The sequence below is a fragment of the Typopeltis vanoorti genome, chromosome 14 (genome assembly GCF_054136105.1).
Source record: "Typopeltis vanoorti isolate ZY-2024b chromosome 14, IOZ_Tvanoo_1.0, whole genome shotgun sequence".
Classification (NCBI taxonomy): domain Eukaryota; kingdom Metazoa; phylum Arthropoda; class Arachnida; order Uropygi; family Thelyphonidae; genus Typopeltis; species Typopeltis vanoorti.
The window spans coordinates 70,061,915-70,089,100 of record NC_143562.1 but is presented as its reverse complement, the minus strand read 5'-3'; the positions used below and the strand labels follow the sequence as shown (position 1 = coordinate 70,089,100).

At 35.7% G+C, this 27,186-nt stretch overlaps 1 long non-coding RNA gene across 1 annotated transcript; it reads right to left on the bottom strand.

Annotated features, from left to right (window-relative positions):
- LOC150099582 (uncharacterized) lies at window positions 1-25,233 on the bottom strand. The gene is made up of 4 exons (XR_016549385.1): window positions 25,178-25,233; window positions 17,241-17,273; window positions 3,388-3,432; window positions 1-150 (listed from the first exon to the last, which is right to left on the bottom strand). It is a non-coding gene; the product is annotated as an uncharacterized LOC150099582 (long non-coding RNA).
- Between the last annotated feature and the right edge of the window lie 1,953 nt (window positions 25,234-27,186).

Sequence of the window (27,186 nt, the reverse complement as noted above, 5' to 3'; positions counted from 1 at the left end):
AGTTGTTTTATTTCTTTTATTATAGCATTTCTTTTATAATTGATTTAGAATTAAATAGATAATCGTTTAATATTTCACTGATTGATCCAGTCTTCAGTCTTCTTCTGAAGATGAAGTGTCGGTACCATTAATGACATTATCGAAACATTTCTGTTATAATAATAATAATAATAATATAAATATGAGTTTATCTTTTATAAGGCAATACTATTTTAAATACAATGGTTAATACATTATTTCTCTTTATAGCAAAATTAGAAACAAAATTAATTAAATCAGTCTTACAGTTCTCCTTTGGATTACAAAGAAAACAGAGCTGCTAATTCTTGTTTCGTTTGTGTTGCTCTTCAAAACTAATCTACAATCCGTGAGACTGTTATCATTTTCTGCTTGTTTAATCATCACCGATGGTTCGTGTTAAACAATGATCTAATTTGAATGTAATATTTGTAGGCTATGCAGGTGATTCAAGTGTAAGAGACGGTTGAAGTGTCTAATGATAAAAGATATTATTCTCAATTATAATTGAGATCTTCCGGATCCTGATGACTAATTATATTTTATTATTAATTAATTTCATTTTTTAAGAATAGATCTGATAGACATTTATGTAATATTGCAGTATCAACATGTGTAATGTGATCCATCTTCAAAATCAAACAGTTCTCGTATCTATAGTTAAACCAATGGAATTGCGTTAGCTTCCATTGAGATTCAGTAGTATGCTTTCAATACTGGTTGCAACATAGCAGTAACGTTAAAGTTCTTTTCTGCCACATGAAGCAGACTGTTATTAACCTAAAACAGGCAGATCTTTGGAAAGAACTCAAATAAACAATTTTAATAAAGCCCTAAATTGCAATTACTATAACATTATTTTATATTGTAATAGTATTCGTCGTGATTACTGAAGCTTTGGTTGATATTATTCAAATATCTTCAATAAATTCAGGAGGAATCTAAAAGAAGAAAAGTTGATTTTTTTTTGGGGGGTATAACACTTTAAATAATTAAAATGTTTAGGAATCAAAACAAAAAAATTTCCTTTGCAAGTTTATTTCTTCTCAAACTTCTTCAAGTTTTGATTTCATCTTCCATTTTCAGACGTCTGTTGTCCTTTACAATGCATGGAAAGAAGTCTACGGACAATCCCAATAGCAAGGTGCATTGCTTCATATAACGAGTCTTGTGTTTGTAACAGTACAGTATGGAGGAATATGATGCTCCCAACTCACTGAAACTGTGTCCGGGTGAAAGGGTTGCGAGAAATGAACTGACGGAATTTAAACAAGGCGTTGTGATAGAATGCCATGTAGCAGGACGATCTTTTCAATCTATTGATGACAAATTGGAACATCCTGAGATGGAAGCTCAGACAATTAATTACAAGTGTCATCCACAATAGATGACCCACCACACTCACCGAACGTGACCTTAGCGTGCTACGAAGGATAATAAGTAACATCCACCATTCGCCGAGCGAATCTTTAAATGCGGAGTTCCCGGCATCGATTAGAACACGAATATGCAAAAAAAAAAAAAAACATTAAAAATCAAGACTCACGACATGGGTTTCCATGGTAGGACCACAATGTGCAAGCTGAAACTTTATCCGAAACAATATACAGTGTCGTCTTCAAGGATGCAAATAGTTTTTATAATAGGTTGTGGAGCTTGGAAAGCTGTATTGTGGAGCGTCGAATCACGCTATACCATCCACCGAGCAGACGGACTGGTGTGGATGTGGTGGATGCCCAAGGAAAACAGAGTGTGTAACCCCCAACTATGAAATACCGAGGTGGGAAAGATATAGTAGTATGGTCATGTTTATCTGATTTTGCCTCCGAACTCTGTTTTGTGGTGCCACTATCAACATTGAACTCCCAGAGATATCTGAACATTCTGGACAATGCAATGCTTCCTGTTTTATGGCGTGTCTACAGAACTGACCATTGTCGCTTTCAGCAAGACAATGCACTGAGTGTCATAAGATTGCTGCTGTAACTGAATCGCCAGTGGACCCAGACATCAGTACAATTGACTGGTCTCACAGAGCCCTGATCTCAACCGTATTGGACATATGTGGATGAACTGGAGCAGCGGGTGACGTCAAGAATCCACCCTACAACAGTCTAGGACCTCATTACAAACCTACAGGGTGAATGGTCCAAAATTCTCGTTGATGGCAATCTTACTCTAATGGAAATATATGCCACATTAAATTGCCGCAGTCACCTCAGCAAAAGGCGCTCCTAGATCTTATAAAGGTGGGGATTCTCTCATGACTCTACAATCAGTGTATTTTATATATGGATTTCGTTTTAGTGATATTATATTTTTTGATAATAAATGTTACATAAAATTCATTATCTGAATTTATTATCATAATAGTAAATTCATTTTATATCATTGTGGTATATATGTGACTTCATTTAAAAAAATCTACCGTATTAATTGCTTCATTTAAGATCATTGTATGCGGTGATATCGATTAATCAAAATCTTTCAATTTACCGTAATTAGAATCTTTCTAAAATATAAAAATTCTCTTTGTGGAATTACGTTTTTAGCTATTGCAAATATAAGTTTTCTTACGAACGGAATATTCTAATTTATTTTAATTTTTTTCTCCTTTTTTTAAAAAAATACGGTGTGTTTAATGTGTTAAATTTAAAGCACGTTGCAAAGACGCTGTTTATTTATTTATTATTTATTAAATTGGAGCTACTTCTTAATAACATTATTTTATAAATTAGATGTTAATTTCTTTCCATTTAAGCGAATATTCCATACTAAAATTCGACCCTGTGCAATGCAATAGTACTGTAGATAGGTCGAGAATTTAATTTTCAGTTGTTATTAATTTTGTATTGTTTTTTATTTATTTATTTTTTTATTTTATAATTCCAAAATGTAATATAATAAACGGAAGTCTCAGGCAAATATATTATTTGAAATCGGTGGAATTTAAAACTAAGAAAGGAGACTGAATGGATGAACAAAATTATCACTTTCTACAGAAAAGGAAACCTTGTGAATTTTGTGGTATTTTAGAAAAGCAGAACTGATATCTGCAGTCTGTTTAGAATGGAAACAGATTCGAATGGTAATATTTCAAGCAGCAATCCTTCCAACTTATTCACTTAAATTGCGGAAAGGAAGTACGTAAGAAGAGTTCGATTTTCTTGAGTAAAATCCTGTTTATATAACTGGGTGTGCTTCATTAGGGTGATTACATTATTAATAATTTTTGGTTATACTCTTTAGTGTCGATGTGAATTTTCAATGTAAATCAAGAGAATATTTTCACTTCAACTTGTTTTTTTGTGTGGTTTCATGAGCATACAAATCTAGAAATATTAAATATTTCCAAAACTCGCTACTTACTATGCAGAATAGGAAACGTTCTTTGTCACTGTCGCCACAAGAATCCTATATCAGGTATAAAAATCATAGCTGAATCATATAAAATGTATGAAATTATATATATATATATATATATATATATATATATAAGCAATTTTATAAACTTGGTTTTAATCCTTTTTCCCAAGTAATCAAACAGACAAGTAAGTCAAGTTTGCGCCTGAACATAGTTCAGGTCTGTTGCAACTCGTGGTAAAGGTGGAGTAAACTCTGATCATTTTCCTTAGCATTTTCCCCTATATATATGTATATATATATGTATATATATATATATATATATATATATATATATATATATATCAACTGAGTTTTTCTATGAATTTCGAGTTTTCTTTTGAATAACTTATTACATCAGTTCACGAATACCAGGAGCATCAGGATGAAGGGATAGGATTATTTACCTCAGCGAATACAATGGATGGATCCCGAGGTTACAGTCATTAGTCGGACTTGACTGTCAGAGGCAGACATACTAAGTGGTATTGCGCAGATTGTACACTATTTTTAGAATGGATAGACAAGATAGCAGAAGAGAAGTTGTGCAGCTAATAATATCAGATAGTTTAATTCTGAGTACGATTTAAAGCTATGATTACAGTAATAGAACAATATTTCATGTTGCAGTCGGTTTATAGCTGTCTGCTGAAGGATGGCGTCTATGAACAGCAATTGCATAGCGAATTCCTTCCAAAGACGTAGTGAATCGGTTGCTGATGGATGACGAAAGAGTAATAATTAATATGGGTGATTTAATTATCCGAACATTGGTTGGTTAGATCTGATCAAAGGAATGAAACACAAGAAATGAAAACATAATATTCGCGAGATTAGTTCCTTAAACTTATCGCAGAAAGACTCGATATCAATTTATAGTTATTGCGCATTTAAAACAATTATAAAGAATAATAAAATCATACGTATAAACAATATTAAGCAGCCATGGTTTTAATTAAAGAGGTTATTTGAAACTTCTCAGTGTTTAATAAAAAGTGAAAACTTATATAAGAATAACAGATTAAATCAATCGAATTTTTAAAAAAAATCATTCAAATTCAAATTTCTAAAATCAATTACAGACCTGAAGTCCACCAAACATTGAAATACTTCTATTATATTTGGAGTGGAGCAAATGAGAAATCTCCAAAAATTAATCCTTTTTGATGCTGTTCGGAAGAGAACATTTCGGTTGATTAACAACTCTTCTCACAGACTGTTTTCACTACTGTCTCACAGGCGATCAGTTTCCGCATTGTGTGTCTTCTACAAATATATCATGGACGAGGTTCAACAGACAGCACTAGCATTCATTATGACCTTCATTTTTGCGAAATAATGCATAAACACGAGCAACAGCAACAACATTAAGAACTCCCTAAGGATTCCTTGCAGGTCGTCAAGAGGAATAAATAGAGGAATAGCAACAGTCAACAAACTGCATTTATTTGCCGTACACCTTTCGGGCTTATTTTCTGAGGAAGGGATATAAAATAAAATCTGCAGAACTTTTAGCAGCAAAGTAAAAAGTAAAATAAAAATTTCAAGAAATAAAAAAATATATTTGTTTTTCTTTTATGTATCATAAAGCTTCAATTAAATAATTCTCTACTGGGTTGATAGTAATTTAATTGAAGCTTTATGATACATAAAAGAAAAACAAATATATATATATTTTTTGGGAAAAGATGTTGAGTGTGGTTATTTAGTAATATTGTATTAGTGTAACCATCGCATAGTATCGCAATTGCTAAAAACATTATGATGAGTAACATTTAGTTTTATTTTTGGTTATTAGGATTTTTTGGAGAAAAGTTTTGAGGGGTAATGTTTAGTAAAACTGTGTTAGTGAAACTCTCATGTAGTGTTGAAATTGCAAAAATCACCTTAGGATGGCATCGAGTTTTTTTTTTTTTTATTTATTTCTAAAGGATATTTCTGAAATCTAGAAAGTAATTTTATTTTATTTATTTTTAATAGCGATCATCTGTTATGTGTTCATCAACCCACCATTGTAGAGGTTGATTTGACAAGAGAAAATTGTTGCGAAAATGAACAAACCTCAGGACGTGGTATTAATTCTAATGTGACAATTGCTGGTATGGCTGGAGGAAGTCGCGACCCTCCGCAAAATTTATATAATTCACATTTAGTTTCTGGATGTGAATCTAAACTCTCTACTTCTACTACTATTGAACCCTCACTCTACAGGGACCTTTATACTGTTTCGGTGGCCCGATGAAATAAATCTATCAAGTATCAAACTCAACAATTGGAGTATCAAGTTCGATTTTGTGATCTGGAACTCTTTTCACCAGAGTGTTTTTTTGAAATATTTCGAGATATGCTTAATGAGATCATTCAGCGTTTATCGAGTTCAGGAACTTTTTCTCACGTTTGGTTGGGCGTTAGTGCATCCAGTTTAGAAAGCAACATAAACTTACCATTCATGTTGCTTTCTGAACTAACTATCCAAAGGATAGTTGATGCTTTTTATGCTGTCGCCCAATCGAAACGTGAGTTTCTTTTGGCAAATGATCTGATTATCGATGTCGTACTTATCAATATCAGTAACAATGGTGGTAGTAGAAAAATCAATGTTAAAAGAAGGATGCTGCTTAGCCTGGATGAATTTGTGAAAATAAAAAAGCTATTGTGGAAATTAACAACAGACAATCTTTGCATGGCCCGAGCACTTGTTCTGGGTGTTTCTGCACAAATTGATGATGCCCAAACATACAGACAAGTGCGGTTAGATTGTAAAAAGTTACAAACAAAGAGGGCTTTAACTCTACACAAAATTGCAGGGGTTCCACTCATTTCTTTGGTATTCCGGAGTCAAGCATTTGACTCTGGAATACCAAATTGTAAATTTTTCAGCCGATGCTGATTTTTCTGTGGTATATCATGGTCCATATGCAAGTAAACAGATCTGTCTTTTATATCACTGATCTCATTATGATTTTGTGCGTAGTGTGCCAGCTCTGTTTAGGAATAACTATTATTGCCCCAGTTGCATAAAATCATTAAAAAATTCAATCAAATTGAAAATGCATAGATGTAAAAACATATGCATCCATTGTCGCACAAACGCCAGTCATAGTGTGCGACAGTAGTCACAGATCTTATTTTGGGCAACTCATGCAATAGATATTTCTATGGCAACGAATGTCTGAATTTGCACATACAAAATAATATTTGTTCAAAAATCCATCATTGCAGACAATGTTTGGCTACTTTCTCTACGGATAAAAGCCACACCTGTCCACCTGAAAATTTCTGCACTCACTGCAAATCAGTTCACTCAAAACAGAAATGCTTTGTGCAAAAATCGGAGGTCTCAAATAAACAGCTTTCTATGGTTTTTTGACACAGAAACTATAGCTAAAAATCATCGTCATGTACCAGTCTTATGTATAGCTGATTTCGGTAGTCATGAACGAGAGTTCTGCGGTGAAAACTGTGTGGGTCACTTTCTAGATTAGTTGTTTTCTGTCAAGAATATCATGAAACGGGGACAAGATGACAGGATCCTTCAGACTGTCAAACCAAAATACGAAAATATTCATGTAATTGCACACAATTTTCGTGGTTTTGACGGGTATTTTATTTTGGAATATGTTTTTTCAAAAAATCTCCAACCCCGTGTAGTGTTTGACGGATAGAAGATACTTGCTATCTATTATGACCCATTAAACCTCATATTTCTTGACAGTTTTTCCTACATTAGTGTCGTTCTTCGGAAACTTCCAGCCAAGTTCGATCTCCCAGAAGTTCGTAAGGGTTTCTTTCCTCATAAGTTTCACACATCCGATTCTCTGGATTATCGGAGTCATCCCCGAAAAATCATATTTCCAGCCAGAATTTATGAATAAAGAAACTCGTACAGAGTTCGAGACTTGGTACGAAAATCAGCTAGATACTGAATACTGTCTGAAAGCAGAACTTTTAGCTTATACGAAAGATGACGCACGTGTTTTGTGAGACAGTTGCAACACTTTTCGCACTCTCTTCATACAGCTCACCCAGATTGATCCCTTTCTCCATGACATTACATTTGCAGGAGTATGTTTGAGAGTATTTCTCCAAAACTTTTTGAAACCTAATACATTGGCCATACTTCCTGCTCAGGGAAGCATAGGAGCAAATGTACAAAGTCGAAAGACTTTGGCTTGGCTCAAATGGCAAGAACAACAATAACATAGCCATACAACATGCACGTTCTGTGAGGGGAGAAGTCCGCATCGGACCTTATTTTGTCGATGGGAAATGTGGAAGCTTAATTTTTGAATATTACAGTTGCTTCTTCCATGGTTGTCAATTTTGTTACAGACCAAGCACATTCCAACCATACAGAAACACTGATATGGTTTCCCTTTTTTGACCAAACGAAGGATCACGAAAACTACTTTCATGGCCAAGGATTCGACGTTATCCCAATTTGGGAATGTCAGTTTAATGCAGAAATTTCTGAAAACACAGCCTTGAAAATCTTTATCGGTGCTCTTAATAATCCAGATCCCATATTACCTCATAGTGCCCTACATGGTGGCAGAACCGACTGCTACAAAATGTATCACAAAATTCAGTCAGAAGGGGAAGTTATTCGCTATTTGGACTTCAGTAGCCTTTATCCATGTGTATGAAATACGGGGTATTTCCTATGGGGCATCTTGAAGTTATTATTGATAATTTCGACTATTCTCCTGGGGTATACTTTGGTATTTGCCATGCAAAAGAGGAAGCACCTACTGATCTCTTTTTACCGGTTTTGCTCATAACAGTTAACAAAAAATTAATCTCCCCCTGTGTGGAAAGTGTGCTTCCGAAATGGCCCAATTATGCTCTCATACGGACCCATCATTTACAGGTTATTGGTGCAGTCCAGAATTAGATTTAGCACGATCCCGCAGTTATAAAGTTATTGAATTTTACGAGGTGTGGCATTTTTCTCAAAAATTTGAAGGGGAAGAAAACTTCTTTGCTCACTATATTGATACCTTTCTGAAGCTGAAACAGGAAGCATCTGGATGGCCTGAAGGTCAAAACCAACAGGCTTATCTGGACGAGTTTTTGCTAAGGGAAGGTGTTATGTTAAATGGGGAACATATTAGTAAAAACCCTGGTAAACGTTCACTTGCTAAGCTTTGTTTGAATTCTCTATGGGGAAGGTTTGGCAGGAGAATCTTAAGAACTCAGACCCAGGTGATTTCCTCTTATGAAAACCTCGTAGAACTTTTTTTAGATAACAGTAAAGTTATTCAAGATGCCAGGTTAGTTTCTGAAGAGCAGATGATGGTTGCCTACTCTCCAATTGAAGGCACTGAGCCTGAAAATAGGAAAGGGAATGCTGTTATTTCCTCATTTGTAGCTGCCTACGGTAGGATAAAGTTATACAAGGTCATGGAACCTTTCCAAAGACGGCTTTTATACACAGATACTGATTCTGTCATTTTCATTGAAAAACCGGGCGATTACTCACCGTTGGGGAGCTAGGTGACGAACTCGATGGTGACTTTATTGTTGAGTTTGTTACCACAGGCCCCAAATCTTATTCCTACAGAACGCAGGGGGGAGCGGTTAAGATTGTGACCAAACGCAAAGGCATGACTTTAAATTCTCGCGCGGCCACTGAGATAAATCTGGAATCTATGATTGCAGCAGTAAGGGGTGAGCCACAAAACATCCAAATTCCTGTACGGTTTTCTGTCCACAGAGAAAAATGGAGCTGTCAACTCAAAACGACCTCCGTAACAAAAAGATTTGGATACTTTTGCGAAGCACATAGTGTCAACAGACACATGCACTTTTCCCTATGGGTATTTTAAAGGATAATTCCTTACACTCACATATCCCATAAGTAAAAGATGCCATCTATGGGACAGAAAACTAAACAACATTCTACCTGGTAGATAAAAATCCATGGTTGTTTCCCAACACGATAATTTGCAGTGTCGCCCTTCTCTTGTACATTTTTCACATCAATGTTATTGTTACTATTATTCCACAATAGCTTTTTTTTTCCCTTAGAATTATAAAAGAAAAATTCGTCTTGGCATGATTACATGGTTACTGTGATAAAATAACAATAAAGTTAATAATAAAAAACAAAATTGACAAGGAGATTTTTTTGATATTAAAACACGTATCTATTTGGTTTTACATGATCTCTGATTATATAAAAATAATCACAGTCTTATTATGTTATCATTTTCGATATGTTCATACATCCATTTACATGTATAATTTCTGGAACTACTCAGTCAGGAAAAACAACATTCGTGTTGTCTCTCATAGAACATTGTAATCAACTAATCAAACCACCACCGGAGCGAATCGTTTACTGTTACAGTGAAAATCAAGATAAATTTAAAAAATTTACCAACATAGAATTCATGAATGGTTTGAAGTTACCTGAATTTGATTCTAATGTGAGAAATTTACTCATAATCAATGATTTGGTTCACCAGTCTAAGGACAGCACGGAAATAGCTGATATATTCATAAAAGGTTCACATCACCGTAACCTCAATGTCATTCTACTGACACAAAATTTATTCTGTAAAGGTACACATTTTCGTACAATTTCTCTCAATAGCCATTATGTTATTGCTTTTAAAAATCCCCAAGACTCTTTGCAGTTTTCTCATTTAGCTTCCCAAGTATTTCCAGGACAAACGAACGTGTTAGTTCAGATTTATAAAGATGCAACACGCGAACCCTAGTCATATTTAGTTTTAGACTTTAGACAGGAAACACCGGATATTTTACGCTTGAGGTCAAGGATTTTGCCAGGAGAAGAACCCAATACAGTATTTATCCCTGAATGGCTGATAGACTCAAATGCTATGAATATCTCATCAATTACTTCTCTCATTCCTCTCCCAAACAAGCAATTGATGGTTTAAAACATTGCACCTCCAGCCAAATCACCACACTCTGTGAAATATGCAAAAATGTTTTATGTGGAAATATTCCATTAAAACACAACCAGACGTTACGCCTACGAAGGAAAAAAAAATTATAAGAGCACTAAGTAACAAATCTCTTCCCTTCATAACCAGAAGAAAACTGGTTTTACATCACGGAGGAGCACTGTTCCCATTATTAGGCAGTATCATTGTTCCTTTATTGACTTCACTTATTAGAAAATGAATATGTTTAAAACGTTTACTCTTCTCCAATCACCAGAGAAGCATGAACTATACACACACTCGATGACGAAATGAGAGCTATTTTAAAAATAAGAAATAAACATGCAGATGAAAAAGTAAAAGCATATTTAAATGTTCTGCAAAAGTATTTAGGGTTGAAAAACTAATTGGCTCACACAGAAGGAGAGCAACAGGAACATAGAGTACCACGTCCAGAACCTTTACTGAACAAACGAAATACCCAGAACCATTCCCATCAACCATCAACGTCAGCCAGTCCCAGTGAAGAAAATGCTTCCACTCCAATCCCTCCCCGCAAGAGAGCTCGAAGAAGGAGTACCAAATTCATCTCTCTATCTCCCCGAAAGCTGCGTGGGAATAAGTAACTGGTTTGGAAAAAATGGTAAGTGAAAAAAACAATTTTTTTAAAATTATTTTTTATTTTCAGTAAATGATCTGTAACAGCTTAGTTACTACAATATCATTTAACCACAAATCCTTAGAATAACATTTGCTAATAATATTTTGCATAGAAAGACCACGACATCTCAATATTAAAAAATACACACAATGCAAACCACACGCGACAGATTCCTTAGCTTGTACAGCTACAGAATTATAATGCCATTTATTAGTGTTAATATTCAGAAAGTTAACAATATCGTTTTCGGGTGGACGACCAAAGCTATTGAAAAAATCACCGTGTTTGTCTTTAATATAGATAGCTTGCCAATGTTGTCCTGGCAACCAGGTCGGATCTGTGTTCACGACGAACATCGACTGTTGTTTTCTGATCGGATATTGTGGCAATTCATCACGAGCACAAACTCCTAAACCCACTTTTCTTGTGGTGGGTTCTAACTCTAGTATGCTTACTAATTGTTCAGTGTTGATAGTCCAGTAACACAGAACGATCCTTTGTTACGGATAACGTACACTCAAATTCTGCATAAAGAACCACTGTGATGTTTTCAGGAAGAGGTTGAGAAAATTTAACTTCGAGGCGCACACTTCCTCTTCTTAACAGGCTGACATGGGGACAACGGCATTTTGATCTGGCGATAAGTCAAATCTATAGAGAACGTTTCCCTTTACGTATTCTTCATAAGAAATGTCATTACCACAGTCTCTGTTCCATTTACCTAGTAATGTGAACAGTGACATGTAACATCTGCTGTAATGCCTTTCATTGAAGTTCGGAGTCAAAGGTTGTGAGGGATACTGAATACCGTCAGCTGTCACTACAAGAAAATTCAGATTGAAATGATGAAAATTAAATGGATTTCTGTTGAAAGTGCCATTAAATTCATCACTACCGATCAGTCCAATAATTAATCTAGATGATATTTCACCTAGATGCAGATTGTCTCGTGTGGCATCTGACATACCCTTGGGAATCGAAAAATAAGACACTTGCACACGATTGATGGGATATGTCATGTTTGACTTGTCTAACACAGACAGGTGAGCCAGTTGAATCTTTAAATTTATTTTGATTTTGAGGACAAAAAGTGTAGCCTCTTCAATTTGAACATTAGCCTTAGAATCAGCATTTGCAGTCAGTAAACAAAATTCGGGAGAACTACGAACCATACGAATACGAAGAGTAACGTTGTTGATCAAGTACCGGTCTTGATGCATGATGTCAGCGTGTATTCGCCCAAGCATCTCGACACTTTGTCGAATTAACCAGACGACAAGGTCGATTGGTTAATTCGACCTTGTCGTCTACGCATCCCGCATTCACTTTTGGTAAACATATCACTAACATTAGCCACATCATCTTTAACAAATAGTTCATTTGTGAGTTGACTGTTTTTAGCAACTCTGTCATAATTTAGTAGGTTTTCAATATAAGCCCTGTAAGGATACGTGTCTGATGCCACATTCACTAGTTTATGTTGGAGAAAAAAGTAAACTTGACTGAACAGGGAATGGAAAAATTTATTCACAACACCAACTGAAGAATCTTCGATAGGTTTATTATCATTGTCAGTGATGCGCACACCAACACGTAGGTATGATTTTCCCAAATCCAAGTATTCTTCAGATGTACCTGGTATGCAAAATTTCACAGGACCTCCACTGTCAGTACTGGATATTGGTTGGTAGGTGACATAAGAACTTCTTTCCACACATATGTTGACACGAGGGTGGGAAAAAAGATCTAACTCTGACATCATATCCTCAGCAAAAGATGTCATCTCGCTTGCGCTTTTTAGTATTTGTTTTTTTCTTCTTGCTTCCTTGACCTCTCTGAAGTAATCGACTCAGAGCCTTTTCAGCAATGGTTTTCCCAACTACTGATGCTCTGTTTATAAAGGCTCAACGTACAGGTACCCCTTCCAATACATCTCCTAAGAAATGCTGACCGGCTTTTAAGGCTTGACGACCGACAAATTGAGCTGCAGGTTTTAAAGGTGGACTTAGAAAGGAAAAGGCACTTCTGAAAATGCTACCTAATCCGTACCCACGTTGTATTGGGGGGCCCGTAAACATTTGAGCCCCGCCTGCCTGCAATGTGTAATATCTGAGATAATCAGTCATCCTTCACTTGTCGGAACTGTAATTTAACTATTGTCTTGCCACCACGAAAGTGGAACAACTTGCCGCTGTCAGAACGAATTTCAATGCTAATTGACTGAAATGTTTGTTTTCGTAACGGATAATAATCAGGTTGAGCAAAAACGAAGGAACACTTGGTGCTGCACTGAACAACTCGTAACAATGGTGCACGTGTATCACCAACTATCTGTTCTTGTATTAAATCAGAATAAACAAAATATGCGGCTACACCCCTCTTTATATCAATTGGATATTTCCCTGTGATTGTACCTTTCAGTTTAACACCAATCTGATTAAAACCCAGTAGAAGACCCAAACCCGAGGCCTCCTTGGGAAACAAAAGGTTGTAATCTTTTGGGACTGTCAGAGAAATAGTTTTCATTGGGTTCTTTTTTCCAGTAATCACAGAACTCACATCAAACATTGCTTGAAGAAGTTCAGAGGGTGAATTGTAACTGCCATTGGGAATCTTGTACACTTTGTAAAATCCGTCTTTAGACTTTTCGAAAAATTTATTTCCTGTGATGTTGTTGTTGTCAATATTGTTGACTCCTCCTCGAATTGCATCATATGTAACTCATCGTAACCGGAATCTATGTTATTAAATTCTCCCGGAAGATGAATTTCGGCAAGAGGTGAAAATCAAGAACCATCGCAAAAGTGGCAGTTACTTGTTTTTATAGCAGTACTGCTAATATTTGTGACCTCAGAAATTGCCATAATCATTTGGGAAGTAGTTTCAAAATCAGGCAATCAAACATGCTCATCAAAGAAATGTTACGCCTTGCATAGGTGATATATGTAAATTCCTATTTCTGCATATTGCATTGTAAATAATATCTGTGAAATTAATATGTAAACTTAAAAGTACAAACAGTGTCTTTGATGAGTTATGTATGTTTAAGTAAGAACACTTTCGAAATCACCGTGAATTCACACAGGATTTGTTTATTTTATTTTTTTTTTTGAACTTTAAGATCTTAATTTTAGACAAATCAAAATATTCGGATGAATTATGAATAAAATATGAACTTGATTAGAATATGAATATAGAAGAAAATACGGATGAACTATGAAAAAAAAAAAGTGTGTTTGAGTTACATTAGTATATATAATTAAATTATTCAGAAAACCCTAAACGACCCCATCACGACATACTCTAAGAATTCCCACCCTTTAACAGGAAAGAAATATCCCAAATGTATTGGAAAATTAGTACAGCCATCTATAGACAAACAAACATGATGACAATGACGGATGTGTGTCATCCTAGGAAAATTCCAAGATAACTTATCTCAAAAACATCGCCCACAATTCCATAGCCAAACCAAAACACCATGTGATATCACTGAGAGACATATGTTTCCCAGAAATTTCCAAACACATAACGTCATGATTCTTATCTCTAAATAGCACACCACGTAATGTCCCCGACAGACGAGGACCCCAGCGAAATTCCAAACATTCTAAACTCAATAACAACAAACATTCACGTCACGATTCCTTATCTTATCTTGATCTTGATCTTGTCAGAAGTGGCCCACCAATCACAACACGATTCCTTATACACTAATATATCTCCCTTTTCCATTCAAAACAATAACGTCACTTATTTACATCTCAAAACAACAAATATTCACGTCACAATTCCTTATCTTATCTTGATCTTCATCTGGTTCAAAGTGTCCCACCAATCACAACACGAATCCTTATCTCTGCCATCACCCATAATTCCATAAGCGAACCAAAACACAAGAACTGAAGCCATTGACACATATACCCCAGGGAAATTCCTGACATTCCATTCTCTATAACAACAAACATTCACGTCACGATTCCTTATCTTATCTTTATCTTCATCTGGTTCAAAGTGTCCCACCAATCACAACACGAATCCTTATGTCTATCATCACCCATAATGCCATACGCGAACCAAAACACAAGAACTGAAGCCATTGACACATATGCCCACAGGGAAATTCCAAACATCCAAACCCATGAAGCCACGCCCACAACGACGTCAACCAACACGTCACGATTCCTTATCTTATCTTGATCTTGATCTTGTTCAAAGAGGTTCCCCTACTACTACTACTACTACTACTTAGCCGTTTTCTTGGGTGCGGGCAGCAGAGTTTTCCCCCAGTTTATCTGGGGTTTTTTCATCCCACAAGAAGGAAAACCAGTCCCGTGACACACGGACTACAGTCATGAATATTTCAACAAAATCTCAACAAACTCAGATGACAATGGAGGATGAAATATATATATATATTTCATTTCATTAAGGCACACCTTGTAAACTCAAAGGGCTCTCATGCTCGTCTATAGCAAGCTATTACAAATATCCATATCCAAGGGGGATGTGGCTCTTCAACCCATATCTTGGTTAGAGAGCCGGTATACTATCTACTCAACCAGACCGACAACCACATTTTTAATGAGGTAATTCATGATGTTTATGGAATTCAGACAGTATCTTTTTTATTTTTCTTTATCAAAAGTTATTTCGTAAAAAATATTTTTTTTTCAGCTATGTTTTCCAGGAACAAATACGGTACACAATAAAAGCAATACTCAATCACGGGCAATAATTAAATTTAAATCAGTGATGCGCCTTTGGTGGTTGAGAATTATTCACAATGGCATTTTGTATAAATAGAGTAGGATTTTAGTTAATGGGTGGAATTAACTAATATTGCATCACCTATTTCTGAAGATACATGCTAGGATATTAAGCGAAGTAAAGCTGTGTGCCAGTGTGTAGGAACAAGCTAATTTACATAAGTACAGAAGGTCAAGGAATGTATATTACTACTTTTTGTTAATCATTCTCAGATCTATAAAGGCATCTAGTTCATTCCTAAATATAGTAGTGGTTGAAGTAATTCACTAATGGAATTGATATGATAAAAGGTAGTGGTTAAGAAAGCTACATATCTATAGAAAAATATTCATGACAGTTATATAAATGGAGTGCCTGATGAAAAGAATTAATTAAGGTAGGTAGGTCGCATGTGAAGAATTATCACACAGTCGCATTTCTTAAACTACAGAAACTTTCATTTCACTTGAAAGATGGCAACTGTTATATTTCACCATTCTTAAACTTAGTGACAGGAAATTTGCATAAATGTTGAAAGCAGACGTTATGAAGTTCATTTATATGGCAGATTTGTCCAAGTGTATAATGAAGTTGTCAGTGTATCTGCTCTTCAACCCACATGCTGCGGTTCTAATCTCGTGTTGTTGTTTGTGTGTTGTTTGTGTTCATCTGCAACCGATGTTCATGTTGCAGATGAATTTCATTACGTGGTAGGAGACCACTATTTCGCTTTTTGATGGTTTGAAGAAATTTGAAATTTTTTCATATTTAGCCTATACAGCAGGACTTCTACACTAAAGAAAAAGTAAAAAAAAATATTTAAAAAAATATAAAATTAATAAAACTAGATATCAAATCCTTAGTCCTTCATGGCACAAAACTTCTGAATATTCTATAAGTTAACAAACAAAAATCGTTGGTTGGAGCGACATAAAATATATACAGAGAATGCGGATGATAATGAGGTATGTTACTAATGGTTTCACAGTTATATGAAGCATTTACAACTTTCTTTCTTTCCTTGACCATAGCATTATGTAAATATTGCTATGCTCAATGACTGGTCAGAGCCAAGTAGCGTGGCTTCTTCGAAACCTAATTAATTCACTCCGAGCATGTTTATTATCGAAACTACATAAGTCTGTAAATGACGTGTATTATATTACCAGAGTGCCTATTTTACGGATATATATATTCCGAGTTTGGCGATATACGCATTTCACCTCTGTATGCGACCTGATAACTCATCGTCAGCTGAGAATACCTTATAAAGTTTCTTCCTTCGTATGTCAGGATTCGAACAGTATCTTTATAATTAATAGACAATGAGAAAACAGAGTGTGTTCTGGATGCTCATGATGTATTTCATTTGGTAAAATCAAATACTTAAAATAGCATACTATTGTAAGTATTTTCATTAATGATACCAAGTAAGGATAACACAAAATCTGGTTTAAGGTATCAAACAAATAAAAAGAAATAAAGTAGCAACTTACCCAAGTCTCACTATTTGAAATACAGTCCGAAAACTGAAATCAAAAGAGCGTGTTATATATATATATCTGTGTGTGTTAAAGAAACCAAGCAATTTTATAAAATTGGTTTTAATTCTTGTATGATTAAATCTTTAATTTAATGTATGATGCTATACATTAAGGCAAGGGTGTGTGTTAAAGACTACCCAGACCGGTTTCTACCTTTATTGAGGTCTCGTCAGTGAGAGCCATACCCTGAGATTCCAAGGTTGAAGTAATGTAGTTATATAATTTTTTATATAATGCAAAATTTATAAATTTAATTATAAAAGTTGCCAAAAGGTACTTTGATCTTATTAAATAAAAATCTCAGGTTGAGATAAAGATGTATAAGTTTTTTTACCTTAAGTATACTGTACTTTAAAGAAACGAAGCAATTTTATAAAGTTGGTTTTATTCCTTTTTCCCAATTAAGCAACAAGCTGGCCTCAATAGTGGTCGAAACCGATCTGGGTAATGGCCGTTCCCTTAATGAATAGCATCATACATGTCCGCAAGGAGATGTGCTTTGAATTATGAGAGACACTAAGACAAGGAGTGACGAGATCTTGGTCCACCTTTACCTCGAGTAGCCTCAGTCCTGAAAATACTTCAGGCGCAAACTTCACTTACCTATTTGTTTGCTTACTATTGATATTTCTATAAACTTATCACCTTTTTTTCACTTTTTTCAAACACTGTTATATTAGTGCGTATTACATTCCACGCTTTTGTCTGTCTGGATTTTGAAATCCCAGAGTAATTTTGCTTTTTCATTCTCAATCAGTTTTTGGTGAAATTTATGCTCCAATAGTCATTAGATACTTTAAACCCATAATTTTTACATAAATATCAGTGATTTATCTTAGATACATTATCGTGCCTTTTACGAATGTTTGCGATTGTTTGTGAAAATACTAGTGGTGCTGGTGGAGGATATGTGGCGTTGGTGTAGATGATGATGGTAGTTGCGGTTCGTTGTAGTAGTTGGTGAAATGCGTAGTGAAGGCAGAGTTGTAGAGTAGGGTTAATCCGTCGATGAGTCATTGAACTCCCTGGAGGTGTCATGTAATAATAATAATAATAATAATAATAATAATAATAATAATAATAATAATAATAATAATAATAATAATAATAATAATATATAAACTATTACTTCGCCTTCTCAGAATCTAAAGGCAAAGCACTCTTTCTTTGGGAATGGTGTATTGCTATGCATTATGTGAAAGGCCAATAGCCAGTGAAGTTTAGTACTTTCTTGTGGTTTCATTAGTGACAGGAAGACACAAGAAGATAATTAGTCAATTTCCGTGAAGACAGTAGTGTGAGTGTGTTATATATGAACATTTCAACAGGAAGTAATGAACTCGAATATGATTTAATTGGTTTCACCAATACTTCTCCGCTGATAAAATACATCTGGTTGTATGGTGGCAAATAATTTGATGCATAGACTATGTAGAAGGAATGTATGGGAATTTTTGGATGTGGGCAGTGACTTTGAAGTATGATTCGATTTGTATAAGAGGGAGGGCCTACACTTGAATATGACTTTCATCAGGAGTTTTAAAAAAACTAACTGATATTAGATTAACACAGAGAGTCAGAGAAACTAAATTATAATGGTAGGAATGGTCAGAATATGATTGTAAAAGCGCCACTTGTATAACTGCGTTAATGTGGGAAATGGACATTATCATGGAAATTATTACGAGAAGAGTACGATTTCGACTTTATGTTCGTCGAGTTCGGACCCACCAAACGTGAGCAAAGATATCTACGTGTATAAGCCACAAGAGAAGAATAGAGATCTTTTAGTTTTCCAACTGTATCATGCAGACTGCAGAGAAGTATATGTAGAACATGCAGGGGGGAGGTAATTTTTATGTACAGTTTGTTGCTTTGGTCAATATATCGGCACCTAAGATTGTAAGCATTAGTGAGACCTGACTATCAGAATCAGACGTGGTAATTGGAAAAGAGTATAAAGGATGCACGAATTTTAGGAAGTACAGATAAGACAGGAGGGGGAGGGAGCGTTCTGCTAATGATATTGGATTACTTGAATCCAGTTTGTGTTGAAACCCACGATTGTAGTAATTGTAACATCATTTCATGTGGAAGTAAGTTTCAAGTCATCTGGCGTGAGATGGAATCTAAGAAGATCAAATACATAGTGCGGTATTGTTAGGCACGATGAATTCATTGTCAAATACAGATGATAGGCTGAAAAAAGAGTACGAGGGACTTTACTTATCCAAACATTGATTGGGTAGTGTTGTGTCCTGAATAAGCATTAAAAAGGTTTATATTAAAATATTCAGGTCACAACATTAATTCTACTCAGGCAGAGAACATGGAACGTTGGCAATAGAAAAAATAAATTGTTTGTGAATACAAGTCAAGATAAAGTTTAAGGAATTGTATAAAATTGTATACAGTGTTTAAATATAATCTGTATTAATTAAGTGTGGGCCTGATAATAGAAATCCATGTAAGCTGGCAAAATCCGTTTGAAAATCCAGCGTCTTGCAAAGAAATAGTAAAGCCTGTGAGTCAGGGTTCAAAGGTCACTTTTACCGTCCTGCATTATGAAAGTATAGGAAAGGGAAACCTAAGCGTCTTCCAGGAATAGGAGGCAGACACACGTGCTAAAAAATAATAGATGGAGCTAATGAGATTGACGTGAACACACGTGACCGAGTTGGCGCGTATCGCAAATATCGAGATTCAACGAGAGGAGAAAATTGAACAAAAAGGCCTTTCATGAGAACTCTTATCTTTTTGGACCTGGATTCCTTATCTCTCGGAGTGGTCCTGCTCGTCGTAGGAGGAAAGTCCCTGGCCAGTCGCGGAAGGCACTTAGTTCGTTCGTCGTAGCGTTCGTACTGGGCCAAGCTATGCCCATGTTCTAGGATAGTTGTGATGTTGTCGTACGATGGAGAGACTAAATTGAGCTGTCCCTTCAAGGAAACGATACGGTGTCACCTCCCATGTTTCCCTCGGAGATTCTACTCGCACAGATCTATGGAAGATATCCTCCAAAGCGATTACATTTGAAGGCCTTGATGATTAGACAAGGCGGGACAAGTTTTAAGAGTTCAAGGACAGAAATGATAATGTAGACTTTTGAAATACTAATTCCAGTTGTAAGAAGAGTGTGAATTTCCTGTGTGAATGTTTACATTGGACCGAACTTAAAGAACTGTAAGAGTGGCCTACAACTAGATACGTGTCCGAGAGAGTGTGTTAAGAATTGTTTGCCCAAGAGGCCGAATAGACACGAGATTATGTTAAACTAAAAGTGTAATTGCGCTGATGTGTTCACTAATAGTCACGTGTGTCCGAGTGGCTTAATGATAATCTATGAATTGTATTTTATGATTGTATTTAAGGTTATTAAGATTTATTATGTGTGATAAGTACAAGTTAATTAGAGCTTTTCATCTGAGTTGAGTGCAACCATATTATCCTGTTTTGAATGTATTATAGTGTATCACCTTAAAGCTCATTAAATTGTTTCATTCATGTACTTACCTGGCCTGCCTATAATATATGAATTCAAAAGTACCGCTCATAAAAATAACAAACGAACCAAGCGGGATAAACCCATGAATACTACTGCAATAAGTAAGCAGCGACTGTAAGAAAGAAAAGGACAAGCTAGGGGGAGATAAATTTATGCTTGATCAAATAATCATTAACTCTCTAAAGGGATCACCCTGAACAAGAATCCTTTTTACCTTGGTATTAGCTGGCGCAGCATAAATATAAATGTGTTAATACTTATAGGGTGAACCTCTTCAGATTGTTTGTTTAGGATATAGAGAGAGGCCAAAAGGACTGCAAAGCACTGAAGGAGAGAATATTTGATTGTAGAGTTTAAATTATAAGGGATAAATGTGTATAAGTAAGGTACAGTGTTAGACGAGTTTTGAATTTAAGAAAGATAGAATATTGGATTAGTTAAGGAAGGGTAGATAAAGGGTAAATAACTAATTAAGTAAAGAAATAGCAAACAGTATAAGAAAAGGGCAATAACATAAATGACGGAGTCGAGAGGATAGTAAAGACAAAGGATAAGAAAGTCACAACATAAGTGGTGAAGCCAGTAGGATAAAAGAAAGATATAAAACAATAGAAGTTAATCTAAACAAATAGAGTACAAACGTATAATAACAAATAAGTAGAGAGATAAATATTATAAGAAAAGTACTAACATAAATGGCGCAGGCAGCTGGTAGGATGTTATTAGATCCCGAAAACTAGCAATAGATCAATCACAGTGAGTTGGTTTTTGAATTCATATCAGGCAGGAATTAATATAGTAATTAGAATATTTAATAACAATTTAGTGTGAGCCAAAGTACAAACATGTCTCTGCCTGCAAGTTCCAACATGAATAACGAGGAATTTTTTAGATCTATAAATCCTGCACAGGTATTTCCAAAATATTCTGGTGAAGACACTGATGATGTGGTATCATTCTTCGAATATATTGAAGAATTAAGAAAGCTTACCCACTGGGGTGATTTTCAGTTACTCATATTATTACGTAGTAAATTAGTGGGAAAGGCCAAAACATATCTTCATTCGTCACCGACCCTAAAAGAAACTCTGGACTACAATAGGTTTAAAGAAATCTTAATTTCACAATTTTCGAAATGCAAAAATGTATGGAAGCTCCAAATTTATGGAAGCTCCAAAAGATGGTACAAGCAGATAGAGAGAGCGTATCTGAATTTCATGACAGGATACTCACCTCTCAAATACCTTGAATGTCCTAGGTGAAGACAGACACCACCTTGAATGGACGATCTTCCAACACTTTAGAATTGGCCAGAAGAAGGAATTAAGAGAAACAGCCTTTGGAAAAATGATAACAAGTCTAAAGGAGTGTTATGCTGCTGTAAAGGAAAGAGACCAACTGATAGGAGATATATGTCCAGCAGTTAGCACTGGATCCCTCCACATGATTCATGAAAAAAGGGATAACATTAAGGATCCTAGAATCTGAAATGAAAATCATGAAAAGAAAGAGAGACAAAAGACACAAAAAGGAAGTGACGAAAATAATACAGAAGCAATTTTTTAAGCTACTGCTAGCAGTCCCAACCTTAGCGAAGTTCGCCAGTTAGTTAAACATGAAGTGGAGAAACTTCATCAACCCATGCCTTGACAGTGTGATTGGTCAACTAATGACAAACTCCACAAAACATCAAGAAAACTGCTTCACTAAAGATGAGAGAACAACGGAGATGATTCATAGAGAAGTAGAGAAACTTCAGAAGCCTCTGTCAGATAAATTGGACTATATAGTGGAAAAGATGGCAGAACTGTCCAATCGAGAAAACTCGCACACTCCTTTGTTCTGGGACTGAGATCGTGACATGAGTAATCGCACAGAGCCCCCTAGGTGCTATAGGTGCAGCAAACTGGGGCATGTTGCCCGAAATTGTTGTGTCAAGCAGAGGAACCTAAGGAAGGAGTATCTGAAGGAATATAGGTCTCACATATGGATCAGAGACACCTGGAAAAAAGATCAAGAGGGTCAGACATTATTCCCTGCTAACTATGTAGAAGGCCAAATCTGTAATAAGAGATTTAAAGCATTGGTGGACACAGGATCCCAGGTGTCTTTCATCTCAGAAAGCCTGTTGAGAGAGCTGGAATCCCATGCACAGGGAAAAGAGAAATACCTCAGGGAATATATAAGGCTAATTGGGATATCCTCAGTGGTAGTACATGTGAATAGTACTATAAGGGTGAAGGAATGGCTGCCCGAATTTAATATGTATGCCTGGCACCAATTTCTAGTATTACCAAGAAATTCTCCCCCCACACCCAAGGTTGATACTGGGAAATGACTTTGAAGAAGTATAAATTCACTTGCGGTTATAGTAGTAGGGAAATGAGTTTTATGGGTAGGAAAAGAAAGGTAAGAAAAACAAACAAGAAAAGATCACGAAGCGAAAGTGCAAGAAAGCCCCTTGTAGGGTGGGAATCAAAAAGGGCAAGAGAAAGAAAACACTCTGATGAGGACCCTAAGTTCGTTGCATATGGGGCGTCTACATCAACTGTAGCTGCCTATTCAGAGATTTCTGAAACCCCTGGCAAAATAGACAAATTAGTACACGATAACATAAGGGTTGCCCCAGAATCCATAAGGAAAAGAAAAATGAGGTCTGAGATAGTAAACTGTGAAGATGTAAAACACTCCCAATCAAGTTTCCTCAAAAGGAGAAAACTAAGTACAAAAGAAAATGGGGAAAAAAAGGGAACAAATGATTCAAAAATGTTCAAAATCTAAGAATGAGAAGGTCAAGAATACTGTACAGAGCATCTCCATCAGATATGAAACAAAACAAAAGAAGGGGAAGACAGAGAGCTGTAAAAAAAAAAAAAAAATTATATAAAATTTTTTTAGGAAAAGGGGGGGGGGCTATCTTGTGTCCTGAATAAGCATTAAAAAGGTTTATATCAAAATATTCAGGTCACAACATTAATTCTACTCTGGCAGAGAACATGGAACTTTGGCAATAGAAAAAATAAATTGTTTGTGAATACAAGTCAAGATAAAGTTTAAGGAATTGTATAAAATTGTATAAAGTGTTTAAATATAATCTGTATTAATTAAGTGTGGACCTGATAATAGAAATCCATGTAAGCTGGCAAAATCCGTTTGAAAAACCAGCCTCTTGCGCTAAAATAGTAAAGCCTGTGAGTCAGGGTTCAAAGGTCACTTTTACCGTCCTGCATTATGAAAGTATTGGAAAAGGAAAGCTGAGCGTCTTCCAAGAATAGGAGGCAGACACACGTGCGAAAACATAATAGAGGGAGCAAATGAGAATGGCACGTATCGCAAATATCGAGATTCAACGAGAGGAGAAAATTGAACAAAAAGGCCTTGCATGAAGAACTCTAATGTTTTTGGTCCTGGATTCCTGATCTCTCGGAGTGGTCCTGCTCGTCGTAGGAGGGAAGTCCCTGGCCAGTCGCGGAAGGCACATAGTTCGTCCGTCGTAGAGTTCGCATTGGGCCAAGCTATGTCCGTGTTGTAGGATAGCTGTGATGTTGTCGAACGACGGAGGGACTAAATTGGGCCGTCCCTTCAAGGCGACGAAGATTCTGCAGGAATGGAAAGATGTATTGTAATGGCTACATACAGCTATTTGCTGATGATGCAAAGATAGGAAGGGTAATCAGAAATGTGGCTGATCTGCTGCTGAATGATTTGAATAAGCTAGAATTGTGGAGATGTGAAAATAGATATAAATTCAAGGTTACCAAGTATAATGTTATGCACTTTAACATGATTAGTTATGCAATATTGTATTATATTGGTGGGATTATGCTAGAAGAATCTGATTAGACTAGGGATCTCTGATTGTTAGTAGATTTAAAGTTGAAGTTCAGGGGCCTTTTAGCAAAGATTGAAAACACAACTCAAAAGATAATTGCAATACTGAAGCGACTTTTCACATGTTAAGTTTAGGATGTCATTTTGGTTCTTTACAGGGCTTTCTTTACTTTTCACGGGTTCTTTACTGTTGTGCACAAATCTGGTCTCCTGGTTTCCAGTGGATAGAGTGCAAAGGCGACTGTTAAAAATTAACTCTGGCTTGTGGAATGCTGATTATGAAGACGGACTGAGGATTTATAGAGTGCAACCTCTAGCAAACAGGTGAAAATATTAGAAAATGTTCCTCTTGTCGGCTACTAGATTTGAACTGAAGTCGTCCTTCGTGCGGTCAAGCGCCATGGAGTGTAAATACGGCTTCCACCGAGCTACATAGACTCTAATTCCTAATTTCTCCATTACATTTTTTTTTTAAAAATTAAATACTATACATAATATTAATTTTATTACAGTAATAGTAATTGCGCTGATTGTAAGAGGACATCAATCTTTATACCTTTTTTTTATCCTTTGGCTCTTCGCATATCTTTTTCACCACAAGTAGAGGATCGCATCCGTCACCGCAGATGAATTTTTGACAGTCGAATACAATTGATGCCATCTAATATTGAAGAAAAAATTCAATTAATTAATCTGTTCCTAAGAAATACTAAACGATATAGCTATTTTTCTCTTCAGTAATACATATAATTCAGGAATATAATTTTAAAATTTCAGCAACACATAATTTTAGAACAACCGGAAACAAAACTAAATAATGATAATAAAAATAAATATTAATGCAACATTTTTATATGCGTGAGTATAATTAAGCATAGTCAAAATATTTGGAGCATATCATTTCTGCAGAGAAATGTGTTAGCTATGAATGATTCATCTTTACAAGACGTCAACGCAAGTTCATTTTCCATGTCATAAATTTCATTCACGCAGGAAAAAAAATAATGAAATAAAAAGAATAACCTACATCCAATCCTGAATATATTCGTTTATTATATATTTCACAGAGAGATTATTATCATTCAAGATATGTACCCTTCATTCGTTCATTCCTCAAGTTATTTATCGATCATTCCAAATAACATTCCAGGACTTACCACTGCTAGACTGATCGACACTCGCTCCCATCTTCAGGTGGAATGTGTTCCTTGCCTAAGTGTACAGGCTTTGCTCTTACCAGAATAGAACAAAAACAACTTGGTGCAGAGTTGCCACCGTCAAGACGTAAATTAGATTGCTCTCGGAAAAGATTTCCTCGCGACTTATTTTGTAAACGTATAATGAAAGAAATGGAGGTAATATAAGACCCATAGGTAAGACTGATCACAACATGGTTACTCCAGGATATAAATGAGGAGGCAGTGCCGATCCCATGAGGGAGTGTGGTGGAGGTATGCTGGAGGATGTTGAGGAAGTGCGGAATCTTTATATTATGGTTGATCGAAATTTCTAATTTAAGGAACATGTTGCAGAAATGATTAATATAACTCAAGGACTGCTGCAATATTAAGAGGAACATTAATCAGCAGAGATAAAATTATTTAATGATTCCACTTTATATGGCCCTGCACACAAAGTCCATGTGAGGTCTTATCAGGCCTTACGAGGCTTTGTGAAGAGACAAAATGACATCAATATCGTTACTTCGTTTCAGCATTACAATTTTACTCTGAGTTTTATTTGCAATCTTTCCTATATGACCGTTGAACTTCAACTTCCTGTACACAACATCGCTAGACGGATCAATTTCTTCTAGTATAATCCCATCTATGCGAAATAGACACTATGTCACTGGATATCGATTCTGACTGAAGTGCACGATTTGACATTTACTAACATTGTGAATCAGCCATTTCCAATGCACACAATTCGACCTTATTAAAATCAAACTGAAACTCCTGCATATCAGACGCATTCCTTATTACCCTACCTATCTGTTCATCACCAGCAAATAGCTATGTGTAGCATACCACACGAACTGATCCTTGTGATACAAAGTGGTTACCTTAAATTATGCAGACTCACATCCCACATATACCACGTTTTAATATCCGTCAGTCAGCCATCCTTTTATCTAAACTAATATTTTATAATCCAAATATATATTCTCCAATTCTTAGTTGAACAAAGTGCAGATCTCTGTTCTTATCTAGTTTCAAATTTATGCACACATCTTTGCACATGCCTGATTGGTCCGAACCGGATGAACACAAAGTCGAAATACTGTTCTCAGCTCATCATTATTCCCACGACAATACCCATTCTCATTATTAACATTGCTCGTACATGCAGATTCTCACCATTTCTCTCATCATTATCATTTAGATTCTCCTGCTCTCATACCAAATTTAGTTTTATAAGTCATCGGATACTAAATGCATTCAAGTGTAGGCTTCTCCTCTTATTCAAAGCTAATCTTCCCTCAAACGCACTTCACACACACATAGTAAAACTCTATCCGTTCCATCCAATCAGCGTACGCATCGAATCGTTTGGCATCACAAC